Raw genomic sequence first — 19497 nt, 5'->3', positions numbered from 1 at the left:
CTTGAATGGCTCACTGTCCTTCCTGCTATGCTTGTGGGGTCGTGGCTGGTCATTAATGGTCTTTGTCTCTGAAGTAGGGCTCATGGTTTATGGCAGCTTTCTGGTTTCCAAGAGGATCCAACAGCTTAAGCTTCCCAGGTGGCACTAGTGGTAAAGAACCTGCCTGCCAATGCAGGAGATGTAAGAGACTTGGGATCGATCCCTGGGTGGAGAAGATCCTCTGGAGAAGGAAATGGCACAGAGGATCCTAAGGCTTAGATTAATCTAAAGACTTAACTTTTAAAAAGATTATGGCATAGTACATGTAGTTCCACTTTTAGCACTCAAAACACCAAATGCAGATGTGTACCCCTCCATCCTCCAGAAAGGTAGAGGATGAACAGATACACAAGTTATGTTTCTGTCACATGTTCTGTTCTTTCTGTTCTTAAGTCATTTCTCTTTGGCTACACTGCCTGGCTTGTGGAATCTTAGCTCCTCGACCAGGCATTGAACGCGGGCCTCAGCAGTGAAAGCACCAACTCCCAATCACTGGACAGCCAAGGAATTCCCAGGTCTCGAGTCTTTTTAAAAGAAATCTTAAGTTTTAATCAGTGTTGAATTCACTTATTCATCTATTTATTTATTCACTAAACAGTGACTGAGCATTTACTCTGTGCCTTGTACTGTGCCAGGCCCTGAAGATACAAAGACGAATAAAACATCGCCCGAGAGATGAATGCATTAGGGAACCTGGTGCTCAGGGAAGCCCCTCAAAATGCAATCAGAAAAAGCTGTGGAAATTAAACACAAAATAATGGACCCCAGAAATGCGAAAGCAGAAAATTTTAATGTTTGCTTCGAAACTAGTGGTATAGAAAGAAACCCAAGTAATTTACTAATTATCTTTAAATTCAAGTGACTATTTTTAGAATTTAGTTTTGGGGGAAATAACTTCTATTATAAGATATGTTACTTAGCCAGGGCTGTCTGAACGTGATGGAGCTGTTTCCTCTTTCCATGTTTTTCGGATTCCGGAAACACGAGTGACTGTGAGGCAGATCCTCTGACCCCAGCCCCTCCATCATGGGCTCTGCCTCAGGCTTCACAGACTTGGTGATGTCACCCTTCACCTGTAGCTGCCTCCTGCTCCCCATTAGCTGGTGCAGGAGCACACTGGGGGATAAATTATGCCCATCCCCCAAACGCTTCTTATGATGAACAGGATTTTTTTATAAGAGGAAAAAAGCAATCTGTTCATCTAGTCATGGCAAGACACAAGCCCTCAAACTGAAATTCCAGGTCTCTATCCTATTAAAAAAAGATCAAAACCCTTTTCTGGGGGTGAGGGAAGGATGGATTGAGAGTTTGAGATTAGCAGATGCAAACTATTATATATACAGAATAGACATGTAATGGATATGTACATATATATAATTAATGCATACATAAAAAATATATATAATGCGTATATACAAGGTTCTACTCTATAGCACAGGGAACTATTAATATAACCAATGCATGTGTGCATGCTAAGTTGCTTCAGTCATGTCTCACTCTGTGCGACGCTATGGACAGCAGCCCACCAGGCTCCTCTATCCATGGGATTCTCCAGGCAAGAATACTGGAGTGGGTTGAAATGCTCTCCTCCAGGGGATCTTCCAGATCCAGGGATTAAACACGAGTCTCATGTCTCTTGAAATGGTAGGCAGGTTCTTTACTACTAGTGCCACCTGGGAAGCCCCAATACATCTAATATCCTGTGATAAATCATAACGAAAAAATATGAAAAAGAATGTATATGTATAACTAAACCAATTTGCCTGTACAGCAGAAATTAACACAACATTGTAAATCAACTATATTTCTATAAAATACATTTTTAAAGAACTTTTTCTTTGTCCCTGCTGGGGGAAAAGCAGTGTCTCTTCTTTCCCCTCGGCCCAGGCACTGGCAGTTGAACTAGCCGGCAGGACCCCTCAGACTCAGTCAGCAATGAAGAAGTCAGGGTGGGGCTTGATCTTAAGAGCAGCAGCCTGGGGTTGAGGAACAGAAGTCCCGGGTTCAAATCCCTTGTCAGCCCAAACTAGCCATGTGATTTCAGGTGCCACTGCACTTTCCTGTACCCTGCCTGATTATAGTGCTGTGTATCTATTAATTCCATACTCCTAATTTAACCCCTTGGAGAAGGCAATGGGACCCCACTCCAGTGTTCTTGCCTGGAGAATCCCAGGGACGGGGGAGCCTGGTGGGCTGACGTCTATGGGGTCGCACAGAGTCGGACATGACTGAAGCAACTTAGCAGCGGCAGCAGCAGCAATTTAACCCCTCTCCTCTCTTTTCCCCTTTGGTAAACATAAGTTCGTTTTCTATGTCTGTGAGTCTGTTTTTGTTTTATAAATTAGTTGATTTGTGTTATTTTTTTAGATTCCACATATAACTGATATACAATATTTGTCTTTCTCTGCCTGAAAATGAGTCAGATTTTTAACTGGGATTGACCATTCCTAAAGTCATCCAAATCAGAACAATATTAGTGTATCCAGAAAGCCAGGTCAACCCAATGTTCTTTGCAAACACTGGGCCCTTTGGGGTCGGGGTTTGTTCCGCTTGAAGGTGGCTGTTCCAGGGGTCTCGGCAGTGGAGACCCAGTGATGTAGGCTGGTGCCCATTACGTGGCCACAGCCTTTGAGGATGAGGTCCCTGCACCTGAGGATAGAGATATGACCAGCATGCCCTGGGCTGTCCAAGCATTCCTATGCTCCTAGCTTTGCATCCAGGGCCATGTGCAAAGGGGCCACATCCCTCAGCTTCTGCCCAGAACCACGGAACTAACCGGGTCCGAGTCCAGTGCTGAGTACTGCCATGTACTCCATCTTTCAGTCTGCGGTCCTTTTAAGAATTTTCTTTCTTTTTTTTCAAAAAATATTTTTTATGTTGTTTATTTGGCTTCACCAGGTCGTAGTTGCAGCACACGTGATCTTCCATCTTCATTGCTGCGTTCGAGATCTTTAATTGCAACATGCAAACTCTTAGTTGTGGCATGTGGGATCTAGTTTCCTGACCCTGAATTGAACCTGGGTCCCCTGCATTGGAGTGCAGGGTTTTAGCCACTGGATCACCAGGAAAGTCCCCTTAAGAACTTTCTTGAAGAAACATTTACTACTCACCTTGAAAACAATTTATAGACTGAAATGATCCCTGTCCCTCCCCTGGGGAAAAAAGAAAAACAACAGAACAGAAACTAGGGCGGGATCTCACATATGGTATTTTGGCTTTATAGCTAGTGTTTTTGTTTTAATTTGGGGGAGAAAGTGGGAGGCAAGAACAGAACTAAGAACTGATTCTTGTCATAGGTAGATGGAAGGGTGGCTGTGGGGAATGTATTTCAACATCATCAAAGTGCCTGGTGAGGTTGCAGATGCTAAATAATGTGCTACATGTGACCCCAACCTCATTGGTGTGTGTCCCTCCGTTCTCTGGCCCCCCTCCCTTTTCCTGGTTCTAGAATGTGAGCCACACTGGAGACCTGCGTGTGTGCTCAGTCACTCAGTCGTGTCTGACTCTTTGTGACCCCATGGACTGTAGCCCACCAGACTCCTCTGTCTATGGAATTCTCCAGGCAAGAATACTGGAGTGGGTAGCCATTCCCTTCTCCAGGGGATCTTCCCAACCCCGGGATCAAACCCAGATCTCCCTCATTGCAGGTGGATTTTTTACTGTCTGAGCCACAGTGGAGACCTGGGGGGAAATAAAGTGGATTGCTGACTAAGGGGGATCGGGCAGTACCCCTGGGTGGCCTGGGATATAGGTTTGCCTTCCCCAACCCCACTAGGACCCTTTTTCCTAACAGCAGGGACTTACTTCATCTGCCCAGGGAAACCACGCACATTCAATTAAATTCATCCCTGGGGTCACTGCCTGGGAACCTGAATGTCATTTTCCCTCCTGAGTCTATACCCCAGGGTTCCTCTGGGACCACATTTTCCAGTCTTTTGGTCCCACCTACCCCTCCATGGAAATGGTGAGTATGAACATTTTTCAAGCTGAAAGAAAAATGAGCTTCACTATTTGATAAGTGTGGACCTGCCCACGACACTAAATTTGGGTCTGCCGTCACTGGAGTCATGAAGCAACAGCCCAGTTTAGAGGCTAGCTTTTAGTCTTAAATATTTTCTCTGGGCTCATGTTACATATGACTCGGAGGCTGGAAGGCACAGCTTCTTTGGTCATTAGCACTAAAGACATGTCTGTTGGCGTGGAGAATGGAATCAGAGGCGGAGGGTCAGAGGCTCTGAGGACCTGGAGACAGCAAGACAAGGTTCTGGACTGGGGCACCACCTGGCTGCCTCCCCAGCTCTAAACTCTCTGAACCTTGGTTTGTTCCTCTGCAAAATGAGGATGGTAAGCCCTGCCTCATAGAGGAGTGAAGGTTAAATGCAACAATATTTTTAATAAAATCAAAACCACCTGCTCCTACCATTATTATCAGCATCTTTGTATAGCAAAATAATGGACTAACAGTTAAGTTGGCCTGAATGAAGTAAGGCAAAGCAGAAATTTTAGAATATTTCAAAGGAAGTATGACTTTTATTTTCAAGTCTGTAGAACAACTGAACCATGTACTAGGAGGTGGAAAAGGTACTTTAAACAGGTAAAACTCATCTGACAGCAGCCTGTTTGATAGCATCCAGCTGCATGAACCAAGAGTAATTATTTTGAGCTTTGCATGTGCCCAGCTCTGTGACTGGGCAAGACACCCAGGGGAGCAGGAAAGCCACACAAGACACGAGACTCGCCCTCAGAGGGCATATCACCTGTGGAAAGATGAAAGCAGCACAGACAAGAAGGAAAATAATTAAGTCAACCACTGCGGTGCTGAGGACTGCTGAGAAATGAAATATGTTGATGTCAGGATCTTGTGGAGCGCAGTACCTGGAGGTGGTTTTCGGGGAAGAGTGATCAGGGAAGGTCAGGGTGACTAAAAGAGGGGGAGCAGAAGGGAGAGGGGACATTCTCAACAAAGGTACCGTGGGTGAGCTAGGAGCAGAAAGGGCATGATATATGCGAAGGAGCCGAGAGGCAGGCTGGCCCGAGGTGGGGCTGGACCAGTAGGACTAGACAGGGAGCCCAAGTTGTGGCATACGGAGGCGGGCAGGCCGTGAGAGGTGGGGCCTGGCTCAGCAAGGGACAGAAGCGTAATCGTGGACTCATGCTCAGATGGGGGCAGGGCAGATGACAGGGCTGCTCTGGGAAGAGGAGTTTGGCAGTGGCCTGCCAAAGGGATTGGGCGTCAATTTCAGAACTGAACTCGAGAGCAATTCATTATCATTTTCACAATGATCCAGGGGTGAAGTGATAAAGGCAGACGTTTCTTTTAGCACTGGTGCGGATGGATTGGAAAAGGAGAGCAGATCCAAGTGATGTGGAGGAAGAATCTGATGGTTAAGTCTGTTCCAGGATATGGCGGGAAGAAGAGTAAGACTCCATGGTTTGCCATACGGGGACTGGAGGATGGGAGGTTCCAAGGAGCAAAGTGGATGGGACTATGGCATAGTGAGGGCAGCTTTGGGGACAGCAAACAAAGACAGACGATGTAGGGATACTAAGTATGGTCAAGGCCAGCCACTCATTAGAGAAGCCAGGCTGTTGTCCGGGTAGGGGCAACACACCAGCCTGGAAATATCAATATTTCCCAGTCTATTTGCATGAAGAAAAAAAAAAAAATCCTCCATTCCCAGGGCAAAAGCAAATAGACTGCAGCCCAGCACCAGCTCAATTCCAATTCTAAGTGCAAGTGTTCAATTAATGAGCCTGCACCATGCCTCTTGCCACCAAATAGCCATTAGAATATTATACCATCAAAGTCAACTCCAACCTTTAATTTAATCACTCTTGCCTTAATCGATTCCTGGCAAGTGCTAAACACACTGGCGGGAAGAGGCTGCCCCAGGGCATAATTAGAATATGAGATTCAGCACCAAGTCCCTGTTTGACTAGGAGGAAACTGAAAACCCCCGAGGAAACAGAAAGGCTCCCAGGGAATTAATTCCCTCTGAGGGACACAGCATGAGCCCAGGAGGCCCCAGCTCCTCTACAAGAAGGGGGCACCGGCAGGGTGGGATATCACTTGAGGTCATACTAAAGCCACCCCACCCACTGTCCTGTGCCTGGCTTTCAGCTTCCCCTGCAAAGAAGGGATAGATGAGACCAGTACAGGCTGGACTGTGGCTGGCTGTCCATGCATTCAGGCTCAGGCCCAGCTGCCTGGCCGCTCACCTCTGGGAAGCAGTCTGTACCTACCTGGTTGGTGCTAAAGGAGAGAGCGAGCGGCAGTGGCTATACCCTGCCAGGCTCAGCCCGAGAGAGACTTCAGATCAGGTGCTGGACTGTGGCTCTCAGGAGGCGCCCTCAGCCCTATCCCTGTAGCACTTGTTTTCCGAAAAGCTCAGAGAAATTCTCCAAGGTGGTTGTATTTTAGTTCTGTGATTACTCAGTGAGAAGAAAGGCCACATTATCATCCATTCTCAGAAGGAAGATTGAATAATCCCCATTTATTATTCAGGAATTTTTTCCCTTTTTACCAAAACTCTTGGCTTGTGGGATATTAATTCCCTGACTCTTAGTTCCCCGACCAGGGACTGAACCCAGACCCTTGGCAGTGAAAGTATGCCAAATCCTAATCATTGGACCACAAGGGAATTCCGGGAACCCTTTTTATTTATTTATTTGGCTGTGCTGGGTCTTTGTTGCTGAACCAGGGCCTTCTCTAGTCGTGGCTAGCAGGAGCTAGTCTCCTGTTGCGGAGCACAGGCTGTAGGTTGCACAGGCTTGAGTAGTTTCGGCACATGGGCCTAGTTGCTCTGAGGCATGTGTGGTCGATCTTTCCAGACCAGGGATCAAACCTGTGTCTCCTGCATTGGGAGGGAGATTCCTATCCGCTGCGCCACCGGGGAAGTCCTTTCAGGGACTTGACCCTCCAGGGAATCTTGATTATGGCCACAATTGGTAGATAAACAGAAAGGTTGCAATTACACTCAGGGCTGAGTAAGCCCAAGCAGTGGGTGATAACAGACCACCCCCCCACCCTCACCAAAATAAAGGATGCCTAACTTTTGGAATTCAGTCTCGCTGGTAGATAAGGAGATGTTTTAAAAAGATTTTTGCTTGGCCCAGATTGTCAACTTATAACATGAATCCTGCCAGTTAAAAAAATTTTTTCCCTGCATTTCTCATGAGACATCAAGCCATTGGTTCATAATTATTTATAGCACTTTAGTGACATTGAAAGGGATTTATTTCAATGTATTCCACCTGCATTAATACTCTGCAGGGAACAGAGTGCTGCCACCTCTCCTGGCTGCTAAGAAGGGAGGACCTTCAGACCTAGAGCAGGAAGAAAGGAGCCCAGGGAGAGACCCCCACGGGGCACATCATCCCCACAAGATTAACCCTAGGGAAAATATTAAATAGGTTTAGAGAAGGTTCAGGTGAGTCTGTGAATGATCAGTCCATTATTTAAGGGGATTTGGGGATGTTTTGAGAAATCCTTTGTTTCTAAGCCGGTCTCATGGAGATAGCAGAGGCAGAAGCTGAACTGCTGTGCCGTGGGCTGGGGCCAGCATAGAATTCCTGTTTTTAGCAAATACACAAGGCAGAAAGTGAACAGCAGAAGGGCAGGCGGCTCTTCCAAACAGCTATTCCTGGCGATTCTTGGCAAGTGGCAGCTTTGAAAGGGACAGGTTTCATATGAAGCAAACCATGAAGATTATCTTGCCCCCCAGCACGTTATGTACAGCTATTTCAGTTTTATAGACAACTTTTGCTTGACATGTGCGTGCATGTATGTGTTAACTCGCTTTAGTTGTATCTGACTCTTACATTGATTTAAATTCTGACACATTACCAATACCAGCACTGAAAGTTGTACCAGTTTTCAGCAAACCCAATATAAAACATCCAGACATAAATAAGGTAGTGAATATTCACATTTAAATATAAAACCAAAGAGATTCTATAAACTGTAACCTTTCCTTGGGTGCTTAAGCCTATAGTATTTATTTGGCTCCTTTAATTTTCACAAGTTCCAATTTGTCAATGTTTTCTTTTGTTTATTGTGCTTTTGGTATCATATTTAAGAAGTCATTGACGAATGTAATATTGCGAAGCTTTTATCCTCTGTTTTCTTCTAAGAGTTTTATAGTTTTGTTTTGTTTTTCCAGCCACACTATAAGGCATGAAAAAACTTTCCCAATCAAGGATCAAGCCTATGCCCTCTGCATCAGAAGCACAGAGTCTTAACCACTGGACCACCATGGAAGTCCTCAAGCCTTTAGATTATTAATTATCTGATGAACCTCTTTTTGAAACCATGAGAGAGGGAATGAGGTAAGACAGTAGTTTGGTATCACTGTCCAATCAAGAACAATTGGAAATAAGCATCTCTGAAATGCTTTGTAAATCAATGACAGAACTGGATTTGATCCAAGACAACTCTGTTGACACATAATTTAGAATTCTGGTTCTAATTCAGGGGGAAGGGCTGGCGTTTATCCTGGGGGAGGGGCACAGTTCCATGATTCCATGAATTGGTCCTTTCTGCCACTCCCTTCTTGGCATTATTATACTGGCCGTGGATCACATCACAGGCAGCTGTAGACTCAGGGGTCTTCTGATATCTTTTGTGTCCTGAGGAGGAGGACACAAGGATGAAAGTGCCTCCTGAGGCTTTTTGTAGCAGGCTTAGGCCTCAAGACAATATCACCCACCCTTCCAGGGAAACCAGAAAACTAGGCCATAGGCTGGAAGGAAAACCTGCAGCTGGGACCAGAGATAATTCATGTCCTTCTTTTTGATGCTTGATTTAGCAGTGGAGGTCCATGAATGAAACATCATTATCAACATCTTCAGATTTAATTCAAATGTGCTGATTTAAAAATGCTTTTTAAAATTGCTGGACCTTGATCTAAAACTCCCTCACTAAGAAGAGTTAACATGGTAAAGAAAATTTAAATTTATGTTGAGTTTTATGGGGAGAATTTTGCAACAGTGGGGATGCTATGTGAATGAATTCCAAGTGCCACGCTAGTCCTGGGAGACAGGCAGGAGATGCAGGGAAGACACAAAAGTATCCACGGTAGGCCCTCTCCTGCCAGATACCGTGTAAGAAGCAGAAATGAAGGAGGGTGAATACTTAGGGCTGAGTCTCCAGGGCCTGATGCCCATGGCCGGGGCCTCAGCCTACCACAGTCAACCTTCTAGATCCATCGTATTTGTTACAATGGTCACGCCACTTAAGTACGGTGCAAGCTGATTACATCAAGTGTTAAATGAAAGATGAATTCTGAAAATCATTCATTGGCTTTAAGAAAACCAAGTTGAATACTTTGGAGAGATTTCATAAAGGTGAGTAATTTTTAAGCTGTCAAACAGGATGTCAAAGATTGTGGGAAAATATAGTAAAACTCTAGCGAGACTCTACATTCAGATTATACACAGTGTAACCCCTTGTTCCTCTAGCTGGAAGTCCTAGGCAATGCATTACAGGTGCCGCTTAAGCCAAAAAGACAAGGAACTCCAGCTAGCTGACCCAAACACCAAGAAGCCTGGACCCTACAGCAAAAGATGGGGAGGGGGAAATGAACAAATATCTGGTTAAGTTAAATGTCTGAAAATATATATGTATCATTTTTTTTTATGATTTTCTGATTGAATGACTTTTGAAAAAAATGTATTATGACTTTCATGGATAAAGTGTTAGTTGCTCAGTGTGTCTGACTCTTGGTAACCCCATGGACTGGGCTCCTCTGTCCATGGAAATCTCCAGGCAAGAATACTGGAGTAGGTAGCCACTCCCTTCTCCAGGGGATCTTCCCAACCCAGCGATTGAACCCAGGTCTCCTCCACTGCAGGCAGATTCTTTACCGTCTGAGCTACGATAGGAAGGATTCTTCTATTTATTTATTTGGCCACACTGAAAAGCTTGTGGGATCTTAGTTCCCTGATTGGGGATTGAACATGGTCCCTTAGCAGTGAAAGCATGGAGTCCTAACCACTGCACAGATTTATTAATAATCAGATATATTAATTCATATAGAAGTCTGGCTATTGGATGCTTGGCATTGCCTGGATTCAAAATATGTCAAGTTTGCTTCATTTAACATTTTTCTACTTGACTCTCGGCTGCCACCGTGAATCAGCCTGCTTCCGAGTTTACCCAATTCAGTACTGCTTCATTATCTCATTTGTAATCTCTCTCCTGAACTGCCTTCCATTAGTTCTGTTGCTTTCTCAGTCTCATCTGTGCTCACTGTTTATGCAATGAGTGAACAGTAAGACATTGGAGTGAAGTGAAAGTCGCTCAGTCATGTCCGACTCTTTGGGACCCCATGGACTTTACAGTCCATGGCATTCTCCAGGCCAGAATACTGGAGTGGGCAGCCTTTCCCTTCTCCCTTCCCAACCCAGGGATCAAACCCAGGTCTCCAGCGTTGCAAGTGGATTCCTTACCAGCTGAGCCACAAGGGAAACCCAAGAATACTGGAGTGGGTAACCTATCCCTTCTCCTGCAGATCTTCCTGACCCAGGGATTGAACTGGGGTCTCCATTGGTAAAGTGGATTCTTTTCCAGCTGAGCTATCAGGGAAGCCAGTGAACTGTTAAGCCAGCTCACCAGTAGTCCCAGGTTGGTGGGAGAGAGGGCGGCTCAGCTCAGGCTGGTGTGGACAGTACACAGCCTATTCCTGGTGTGCGATGGATTTCAAGAAGGAAGAAGGCAGAAGCAGGGACAACAGATCGTAAGTCGCTCTGCTTGCCTATGGCAAGAGTTCTGTGTGTACACTGACACATGGGTGTGTGCGATTTTCCAGGGGGGCTTCACTTCCATTCAAACGACACCACTTGCCTGGTTCCAGATGGGACAGTCTACTTCTATCTTGATCCCCACTCACTGTAATATATCTATTTCAATTGATTCCATCATCAGGGTCAGTAGGAACCTTTGCACATGCATCCAATCACAAGAGTCTACTCAGAGGCTGCTGGCCATAGAGCCATTTAATGAGCAATTATGTGCCAAGCCCTGGGCTAAGCACTACATCACTCCACTTAAACCCCACAGGAACTGGCAAGGTAGGTACTATTGTACCCCAAGTTACAAAGAAGAAAAAAACCTCTCTAAGAGGCTAAACAACCCAGCATAGGGCTTGCAGTCAGTAGGAAAGGGGGATTTGCACCCAGGAGTTCTGATTCAAGGAGAAGGCAATGGCACCCCACTCCAGTACTCTTGCCTGGACAATCCCGTGGACACAGGAGCCTGGTAGGCTGCAGTCCATGGGGTCGCTAAGAGTCAGACACGACTGAGCCACTTCACTTTCACGCATTGGAGAAGGAAATGGCAACCCACTCCAGTGTTCTTGCCTTGAGAATCCCAGGGACAGGGGAGCCTGGTGGGCTGCTGTCTATGGGGTTGCACAGAGTCAGACACGACTGAAGCGACTTAGCAGCAGCAGCAGCAGTTCTGATTCAAGCCCCCATCCTCAACCATTAGGGCAAACCTGCAGCTTCTACGTGCAAGACACTGCTGTGAGCTGGGGAACCTGCCCAGGGAAAACCAGCATCTGCCCTCCAGGTACTCACAAACCTTCCTTGAATAGCTGAGGCACAGAGTGCATTTCTTGGGGATTAAGTCTTAGTCTTCCTGATCAGGGCAGGTGCAAAGCCCATTGAAATCTCAACCAAGCAAAAACAACTTCAGACAATCCACCGGGAGGTCATTCAAGCTGGCATTTTGTGGAAGCTGATTCCTACCCCTATACTGCTCAGCCACTTATGCTCAGCCACTCAGTTGTGTCTGACTCTTTTGCGACCCCATCGACAGTAGCCAGCCAGGCTCCTCTGTCCATGGAATTTCCCAGGCAAGAATGCTGGAGTGGGTTGCCATTTCCTACTTCAGGGGATCTTTCTGATCTAGCAATCAAACCCGAGTCTCCTGTGTCTCTGGCATTGGTAGACAGATTCTTTACCACTGCACCATGAAACGTTTCCTAATCAAAGAATCCTCAAAGCTCAAAAACCACCCCGAGCTGGCCTCAAACTGTCTCCTCGCACTCAGGTGGGGGCCATCTATGCAGAGAAGGAACCTGGCAGCAGCGTGGCACCTGAGACAGGGAAAGAAGTCTTGGACAGCAATCTCTTTGGCAAGGGAACAGAAGACAGTCCGGAGTGTGTGGTATGTGTCCAATCACCCACACAGGAGGCTGTGCGAAGCAGCAGGATCGGAGCTGGGTGGAGAGGCAATGAGTCCTGTGGATGGAGGATTCCAGGTCGCCCCTCTACACCACAGTGTGAGAGAATATTTACTGCAGAGCCTGGGCCCCAGGAAATGAGAGAAGCCCCCAGGCCCACCTTTGCTGAGGGGGACTGAGATTCTTGCCTGAAGTCCTTCCTATGCCCATCCCACTCCTCTCACACCCACAGGCTCAGAGCTGGGTCCCAGTGGCAGCTGCTAAAGCTTCAACCTCTCCAAGGTGCAGAACCTAAGATGGGGATCAGATGTCCCTAAAACTTCAGTAACTTGACTTTGACCATAGCTGAGTCTATGTCACAATCCCCTAATCTTGATTTCTAGCCTTCTTTGAGCCAAAAAGGCCTGGCTGCTCCTTTGTATAACTGAGAAGTCTCAATATCCTGGATTTGAGGGGAAGAAGTTTAAGATCCCCAGGGTATTTTCCTTGTTTTATAAACAGAGGCACAGAGGTTGAGTGAAACCCTTGTTTCATTTGTCAAAGCCGAAATTCCGAGCTTTAGGCTGTGCTCCAATTAGAGACTCTTACAAAAGTTCATGTGTGAGTCAGTAGTTTTGGAATTAGAATATTCCACTGGGTCAATGTTACAGATTGTGCTTGGGTTCCTGCTAATCCACAATCGCCTATTAAGCCCACGTGCAGCTGAACAGGGAAGGAGTTCACGGTCAGGCACTCAGCTCCACTACTCACTGGCTGTGTGACCTTCAGTGAGTTACCAAACCTCTCTGTACTCCAGTTTCCCCATATGTAATACTGAGATAACGGAACCTGCCTACATAAAGGGGTTGTTGTGGGGATTAAATGAGGTAATCTCCGGGGAGCACCTGGGCTTCCCAGGTGGCTCAAGTGGTAAAGAATCCGCCTGCCAGTGCAGAGACCTGGGTTTGTTCCCTGGGGCAGGAAGATGCCCTGGATGAGGAAATAGCAACCCACTCCAGTATCCTGCCTGGATAATTCCATGGACAGAGGAGCCTAGTGGGCTATAGTCCATGGGGTGGCAAAGAGCCGGACACGACTGAGCACACACCCTAGAGAGCACTTAGAACAGGGACTCCAAGAAGATACTCAAGGAACATGAACGTGAAAGTGAAAGTCGCTCAGCCATGTCCAACTCTTTGCAACTCCATGGACTGTATAGTCCATGGAATTCTCCAGGCCAGAATACTGGAGAGAGTAGCCTTTTCCTTCTCCAGGGGATCTTCCCAACCCAGGGATTGAACCCACGTCTCCCACACTGCAGGCAGATTCTTTACCAGCTGAGCCACAAGGGAAGCCCAAGAATACTGGAGTGGGTAGCCTATCCCTTCTCCGACCCAGGAAATGAACCAGGGTCTCCTGCATTGCAGGCGGATTCTTTACCAACTGAGGTATGAGGAAAGCCCCATAAGATGCCACTAAGATGATGGTGCCAGGGTAACGGTGTTTCTGTCGTAGGGCTTCTCAACCCTGGCTCTAGGACTTTTGGGGCCAGGTCTCTGAGGCATTCTGGGCCTTGTTCAGCAGATCCCTGGCCTCCATCCACTAGATGCCAGTAGCACCCACCACCCAGTTGTGGAAATAAAAAAGTGTCTGTAGACATCCCAGTGGCCCCAGGGGTTGAGAACCACTGTTGTACAGGAAGGCCGCTGACAGTCCCAGCTGAACGTTGGATTCCTCTTTCTGCTGCAGCCTACTGGTGACGCGGGGGTGTTCTCTTCCCCTCACTGGCTGAAATGCCCCTCCCATGCCAGCTCCAAGTCTAGTGGAAGCGCCTCAACTGGCAAGTTAGGAATGGGTGGTCAGGGGGGATTTTCTGGGGGTGTGGTAGGGTTGGGGGTCCTCTAAGTGGAATGATGAAAAATGGGAGGAAGAAGGAGCAGAGGCAAAGGGGCTTTTCCCTCTCTGACCCTCTGACCTCCTGCATGAGGTGGTGGGGCAGGGTCTTCCTTACCCCGGGGGGAGTGTGGTCTCTCCCCTGTCTGCTCATCTGGCAAATGAAGGTAAAGTGAGTGGTGGGGACCAGGCTGGGGGCACAGGCAGCAGGAAGGGGGAAGGCGGGGAAGAGGAGGGGAGGGGAGGAGAGGCTCAGGCAGCGTTCTTGGTGTCATTTTGACAGAGCAGCAGGGGACAAACTGGATTGGATTTCTCTCCCAAATTTCATTTTTAAAAAAATATTCATTTATTTGGGTGCACCGGGTCTTAGTTGCCACGTGTGGGATTTTTTAGTTGTGGCACATGCAATCTAGATTCTGACCAGGAATCGAACCCCTGCATTGGGAACTCCATGTCTTAGCCACTGGACCATGGGGAAAGTCCCCCCAAAAGTTCTTTTTTAAAATTTACTTATGTTTAGTTGAAGGATAACTGCTTTGCAGTATTGTATTGGCCCCCAAGACTTCTTGATGACATGACCTCAAATAAGGCCCTCCTCCCATTCTGCTTTCTTTTCACCACCTTTTTCGACCTGCATTTTCCCATTTTATCCATTTATTTGTTACATGAGCATGGCCCAAAGACTTGTTGTACGTCTAGCACTGTATTAAGCTCCTGAGGGTGTTTTTGTTTGTTTTTGAGTGATTCTTTTTCAAGGTGAGCCTAAGGAAGGTACTAATTAAGTAAATGGAAGGCACAATCTAATTGAAAATCAACATATGTTCATGTACATGGCTGTGGAGCCACCCAAATCATATACATAAATGCTGAGGGAAGGTGGAATAAAACACAGTTTCTTAAACTTCTCAACAAATGGGCTTCATGAACTGATGTTAAAAGGGCAGAAGGAAAATTCAGCTTAAACAAAGGGCACCCCAATTCTGTAACATCTCCAGGCTGCCACAGCTCTCAAAGAGCATGTGGGTCAAGGGGCATGTTCAAAAGAAGAGGCTCTTTTCCTAACTGGAATAAATCTGACCCTTCTTCAGTCAAACTGACTGTAAGTTTTTTTTTTTTTTTCTTGTGATTTGTGGGAATAATCCATTTCTTTTGTTCCTGTCAGGGGATCTGTGCCAGATACTAGAAACCACTCAAAAGCCACACCCTTCTGAGATGTGCAGAGGAGGTCAGACGGTCACGACTGTCATTCATTCCCTAAACCAGCAAAGCTGACAAGTGCCTCTCTCAAACTGTCCAAAGTTGAACCCCAAGAATCAAGCCAGATTATTGCAGTACTCATAACCTGTTATAGAAGCAAATGTTGGTCAAGAAATTGATTAGCTTCAAGAGTCATTCTGGAGTGGTCGCTGGGAGGAGGTGTGCTATTTATTTAGGGGAAGGTTTGGAGATGGAGGAATGGAAGGCAATTCTTATCGGACAAACATAAACAGCATCATAAAAGACAAAATGATACTTTAATTAATTACGGTAGGAAAGGCATTTCTCTTTTTGTTGTCGGACAGGTCAGTTGGAGGGACAAGGATCAGATAAAACCCGAAGCTGTCCTGCTGAGCCCGAAGGCGAGTGGCCCGGAGGGGCAGGCGGGCAGTCCCCTCAACAGGTCCCCTCAACCATCCCAACCCATACTAGCCAGAGACCCGCCCATGGTCCCAAGTGCCTGACGTCAAGCAGGTCTTCCGGACTTAAAACAGCCCCCGCCTGCTGGAGATTCCGGGACAGGAGTCGATGGCCCTCGAATCGGTGCCAGGAAACCTTGATGCGGCGACTGGCTCGGAGCTTCAGCGTCGGAGCGTGGGCGCAAACGGGGCATCCCTGGAGATCCCAGGTAGGCAAGCCCGCCCAGAGTCAGGGATGGAGTTCTGGTTCAGCGTAGGAAGGGCCACCTCCTGGTCCCCGGATTCCCCTATTCACAACTCCTCCTGGCCTTGCAGACCCCAGAGCCCCATCAAATCGCCAAAACACCACAAAATAGAGTAAAATCGCGGACGCCTGCACTGCACTTTGTTTCTAGTACTGGGCTAAAGGCACTCGCCTCTGCTGGCTCTTTTTCCCCCAACCGACAGGAGATGACCTCTCTGCCCCAGGTCCATCCCGGGCAGCCGTAGCCGCGGGCTCCCCGTTCCCAGGGCCGCTCCGAGACCCTCGTTCTGTCTGGTATCAGAATCTCTCGTCCAGTTCTATTGGCGGGGATGATGCTCGAATTGATCCTTGAACCTCTCTAAACCAGCTTCGATCTTGAAGCCACGGGAAGGTTCGGCCTGACGCGGGGCAGGCTCTCGATCCCCGACCGAGTCATTCCCCGCCTATTCAGATAAATTTGCGCGGCTCGAGAAGACGATTTGGCCCCTAAAGTGCTCATCCTTCTCAGAACTGCGCCCTCGCACCAGTTTCCAGCGATAGAATTAACCAGAAAGCCGGCCAGGATCTGGCCAATGGAAGGAAGGCGAGGCTCGGATATGTTCTCCAGGGCCCGTACTCGCCTCTCTATCCCTTCCCACCTCCCCCAATGCCCCCTCCCCCATCCTCACCTCCGGGTTTCAAGGCGGCGGCGAACTCGGACTCTTAAGCGAAAATCCAGCACAGTTCTAAAATAAAATTCGACTACAATAATAAAAACAGAGAGATGTCTATCTGCGTGGCTGCAGCCACCGGAGTCCAATAAGAAGAGCCATGGGTTCAGGGTTTGGGGGGGAGGTCTCCCTCCAGCATCCCCCAGCAGCCGGGGCCCGGGGCCTGGCCCTGCCTATCCCAGGTTCCTAATCTCTGTTCCGAAGGGGCGGGGCAACGCCCCAAGGTCCATTCCCCCGGCTCTTGTGGTCTCCTTGACAACCTCCCCTGCCCCCTCTCCAGTCCGCTTAATAAAATGGGTGTGGCCCGCAGCACCCGAGAAAACCTCTTGCCCCCTCCTCACAATCTCCCTCCTGGCGAAGCAACAGGGCGTGAAGCGAAGAGGGGCCCCGCCTTCGAGCTCCCACCGGGGGTTGCCGGTGCTCCTAGGTGTGTAGCCTGGTGGGGCGTGGCCCCCGGACGCTCCAGGTATGGGGAGGGGCATCGTTCCTCTGCGGCCACCGGCAAGGCGCGCAGGGACCTCGGATCCCACCCCTTCGGCCCCTCGGAGGCTTTCTGGCGCGCGCCCCAGTTCTGGGAGAGGGCTGCGCGGGGTCACGCCCGGTCCATGCGTGCCCCCCGGGAGGACTAGAGTTCCTCGACCCCGGCGAGCTCCGAGATCTAACAAAGGGCTCGGAAATGAGGGGCAAAAAGCGGGGGGAGGGGCGGGAGCTCTGGTTAAACACCTTCATAGAATAAAAGCCAAAAATCAGGGCTGGCAACACAGATCACGTAAGCCCTACACACAAAGCAGTCAAGCCCCCGAGGAAGATCTCGGGTGAACGCCCCCGGTACTCAGGCAGCAAAATGCCAAGATTTCAGCGCTAATTGCTCCCCCTCCCCTTAATGACAGTCCCCGCCCTGTCCTCCAGAGCTCAGCCATCCGGCTTGGCATGGCGCTTTAAAGACGTGACACACCGCAAAAAGATGGCACCTCGCGATCGGAGGGGAAAAAAGCAGGGTGGAAGTGGGAGGAGGCACAGCCTGCCCTCCCCCTCCTCGCCCACCCGGGTCCACACCCACTGCCGCAGTGAGGGGCGAGCCCTGCGCGCCAGCCCCGCGCCTCCGGCAGGGAGCGCACACGCCGGACGCCCGGCGCAGAGCGCAGAGAAAGGGGCCCGCCCCGAAATGCACCTGCCGCCCCTGAGCGGGTCTGTGCGGGGCTGCGGCTGTGCGCACCCTCGAGCCGGGATCTGCAGCTGCGAAGTCCTTCCATATCCCAAGTCCAGGTGACCCTGCCTTGTTGAGCCTCCACATTGGGATCCGCGCACTACGTTCTCTCGGGCACTGCGCTGCTCGCGTCTCGGTGCCAGGCGCGCGCAGGGGGAAGGGCAACTAAAGTGACAGCGCCAAGACCCCTCCCCATCTCCCCGATTTCACTCCCAGCCCCCAAATGTCCCCTGCGGGTTTCTGAAGGAGGAAAAGGAGAAGAGGGTGGGCCACCGCCTTAAACCAAGGGCAGCGAAAGCCCCGCTGGAATCAGGGCCGGGGAGGGGTAGGGAGGGGCAGGCAGGGAGTCATCTTTTCTAGAAACCGATCAATACCTTGTCTGCAAACCGAGGCAGAGAAATTGGATTACAGGTTAGGTTTTGGGGGTCGTCATTGGACCCCTCTCCACCCACCCCCCACAGAGTCACACGCCCATTGCGGCAAAAGACGGTGTTCGAGCGTGCATAGCAGCCCCCTCCCCCAGATCACCGCCATCCGCGCCCCACCCTGTGGGCACAACCTCTGCCGGGTCTGCGTGAAGCGGGTCGTGAAGACAGCCCCCCCCCCACACACACAGGACATACACACACACACGCGTGCATCCCTTGCATGGGTCCCTTTCCAAGTCACCCCAATCAATCCCAGCGCTGGAGCGCAGAGGGCGCAAGGAGCGGCCGCCGCCGTTGCCCCCGACCAATGCCCACCTCATGAAACCCATCTCTGAGGAGAGAGGAGGCGGTATGCAGGTGCAGCCGGGCGGACGGGGAGGCAGATTTCGGAGCCTCGCACTTACCTGATAGTCGACAGAGGGCGAGGACAGTAGAGGGAGGCAGAGGAGAAAGTGGCTGTGGTGGCGGCGGCAGAAGGTGGGCGGCGGCGGCGGCGCTGCTGCTGGTGCCTGAGCTGGTGGGTGGCGGAGATTGCGAGCGCGCGCACGAGCGGAGAGGGCGCGCTCCAGCGGCCGGCGGGCGGCGCAGGCGCGAGCAGCGGGAGCGCGAGCCTCCCCAGGGGAGGGGCGGGCCTTGAGGACTTGGTGGGCGTATTCTCCTCCGGCCACCAGTGGGCGCGCGCGAGCGCCCCAAGGTTCGGCCCTTCCCCGCCTCCCTGCTCTCTCCTCTCGGCTCTTCCCGTCCCGGGTCTCCCCTCCTCCCACGACTTGGGCCGCGGCGCTGACCACAACGCGCACGCGCGTCCCTTGGCGCAGGCGCACTCTGGGTCTCCTGTCGCGGTTGGAGCCTTTGTCTGCGGGGTCTCCTCCCTTGGGAGGGTGGCTTGGTTGCTCCCTGGGTCGAGAAGGGCCTGGGTGCTCCGCCCCCAGGTCCGCTGCCTCTTTTATCCCCCTGACGTCTTGGAGTGATCTCCTGTCTCGGGAAGGTTCTGGGCGGTTTTCCATATGGACATCCCTCCAGTGCGTCCACCCCAGACCTCAAAACCTCCCCCGGCTTGCCCCGCTTATCGCTGGCACCCTGACCCTCCCCTGAATTTCCCGAAATGATTCCCCTGGTTGCAGATCAGTTTCATTGGA

General features: G+C 49.8%; 1 protein-coding gene across 20 annotated transcripts in view; it reads right to left on the bottom strand.

Moving 5' to 3' along the window:
• MAPT (microtubule associated protein tau) overlaps positions 1-18895 on the bottom strand; it is a 122877-nt gene extending 103982 nt beyond the window's left edge. For 3 of the 20 annotated variants that reach the window (XM_061392209.1, XM_061392212.1, XM_061392214.1), the window contains exon 1: positions 18766-18887. The gene's annotated coding sequence lies outside the window, so the exon portion shown is untranslated. Of the gene's footprint in view, positions 1-18765 lie in introns of all 20 variants that reach the window. The other 17 variants (XM_061392224.1, XM_061392223.1, XM_061392230.1 and 14 more) reach the window with 10 other exon arrangements.
• Positions 18896-19497: the final 602 nt, after the last annotated feature.

The sequence above is a fragment of the Bos javanicus genome, chromosome 19 (assembly GCF_032452875.1).
Source record: "Bos javanicus breed banteng chromosome 19, ARS-OSU_banteng_1.0, whole genome shotgun sequence".
Lineage (NCBI taxonomy): Eukaryota > Metazoa > Chordata > Mammalia > Artiodactyla > Bovidae > Bos > Bos javanicus.
Note: the sequence above shows the minus strand (reverse complement) of the source record. Positions and strands in the feature narration are given on the sequence as shown.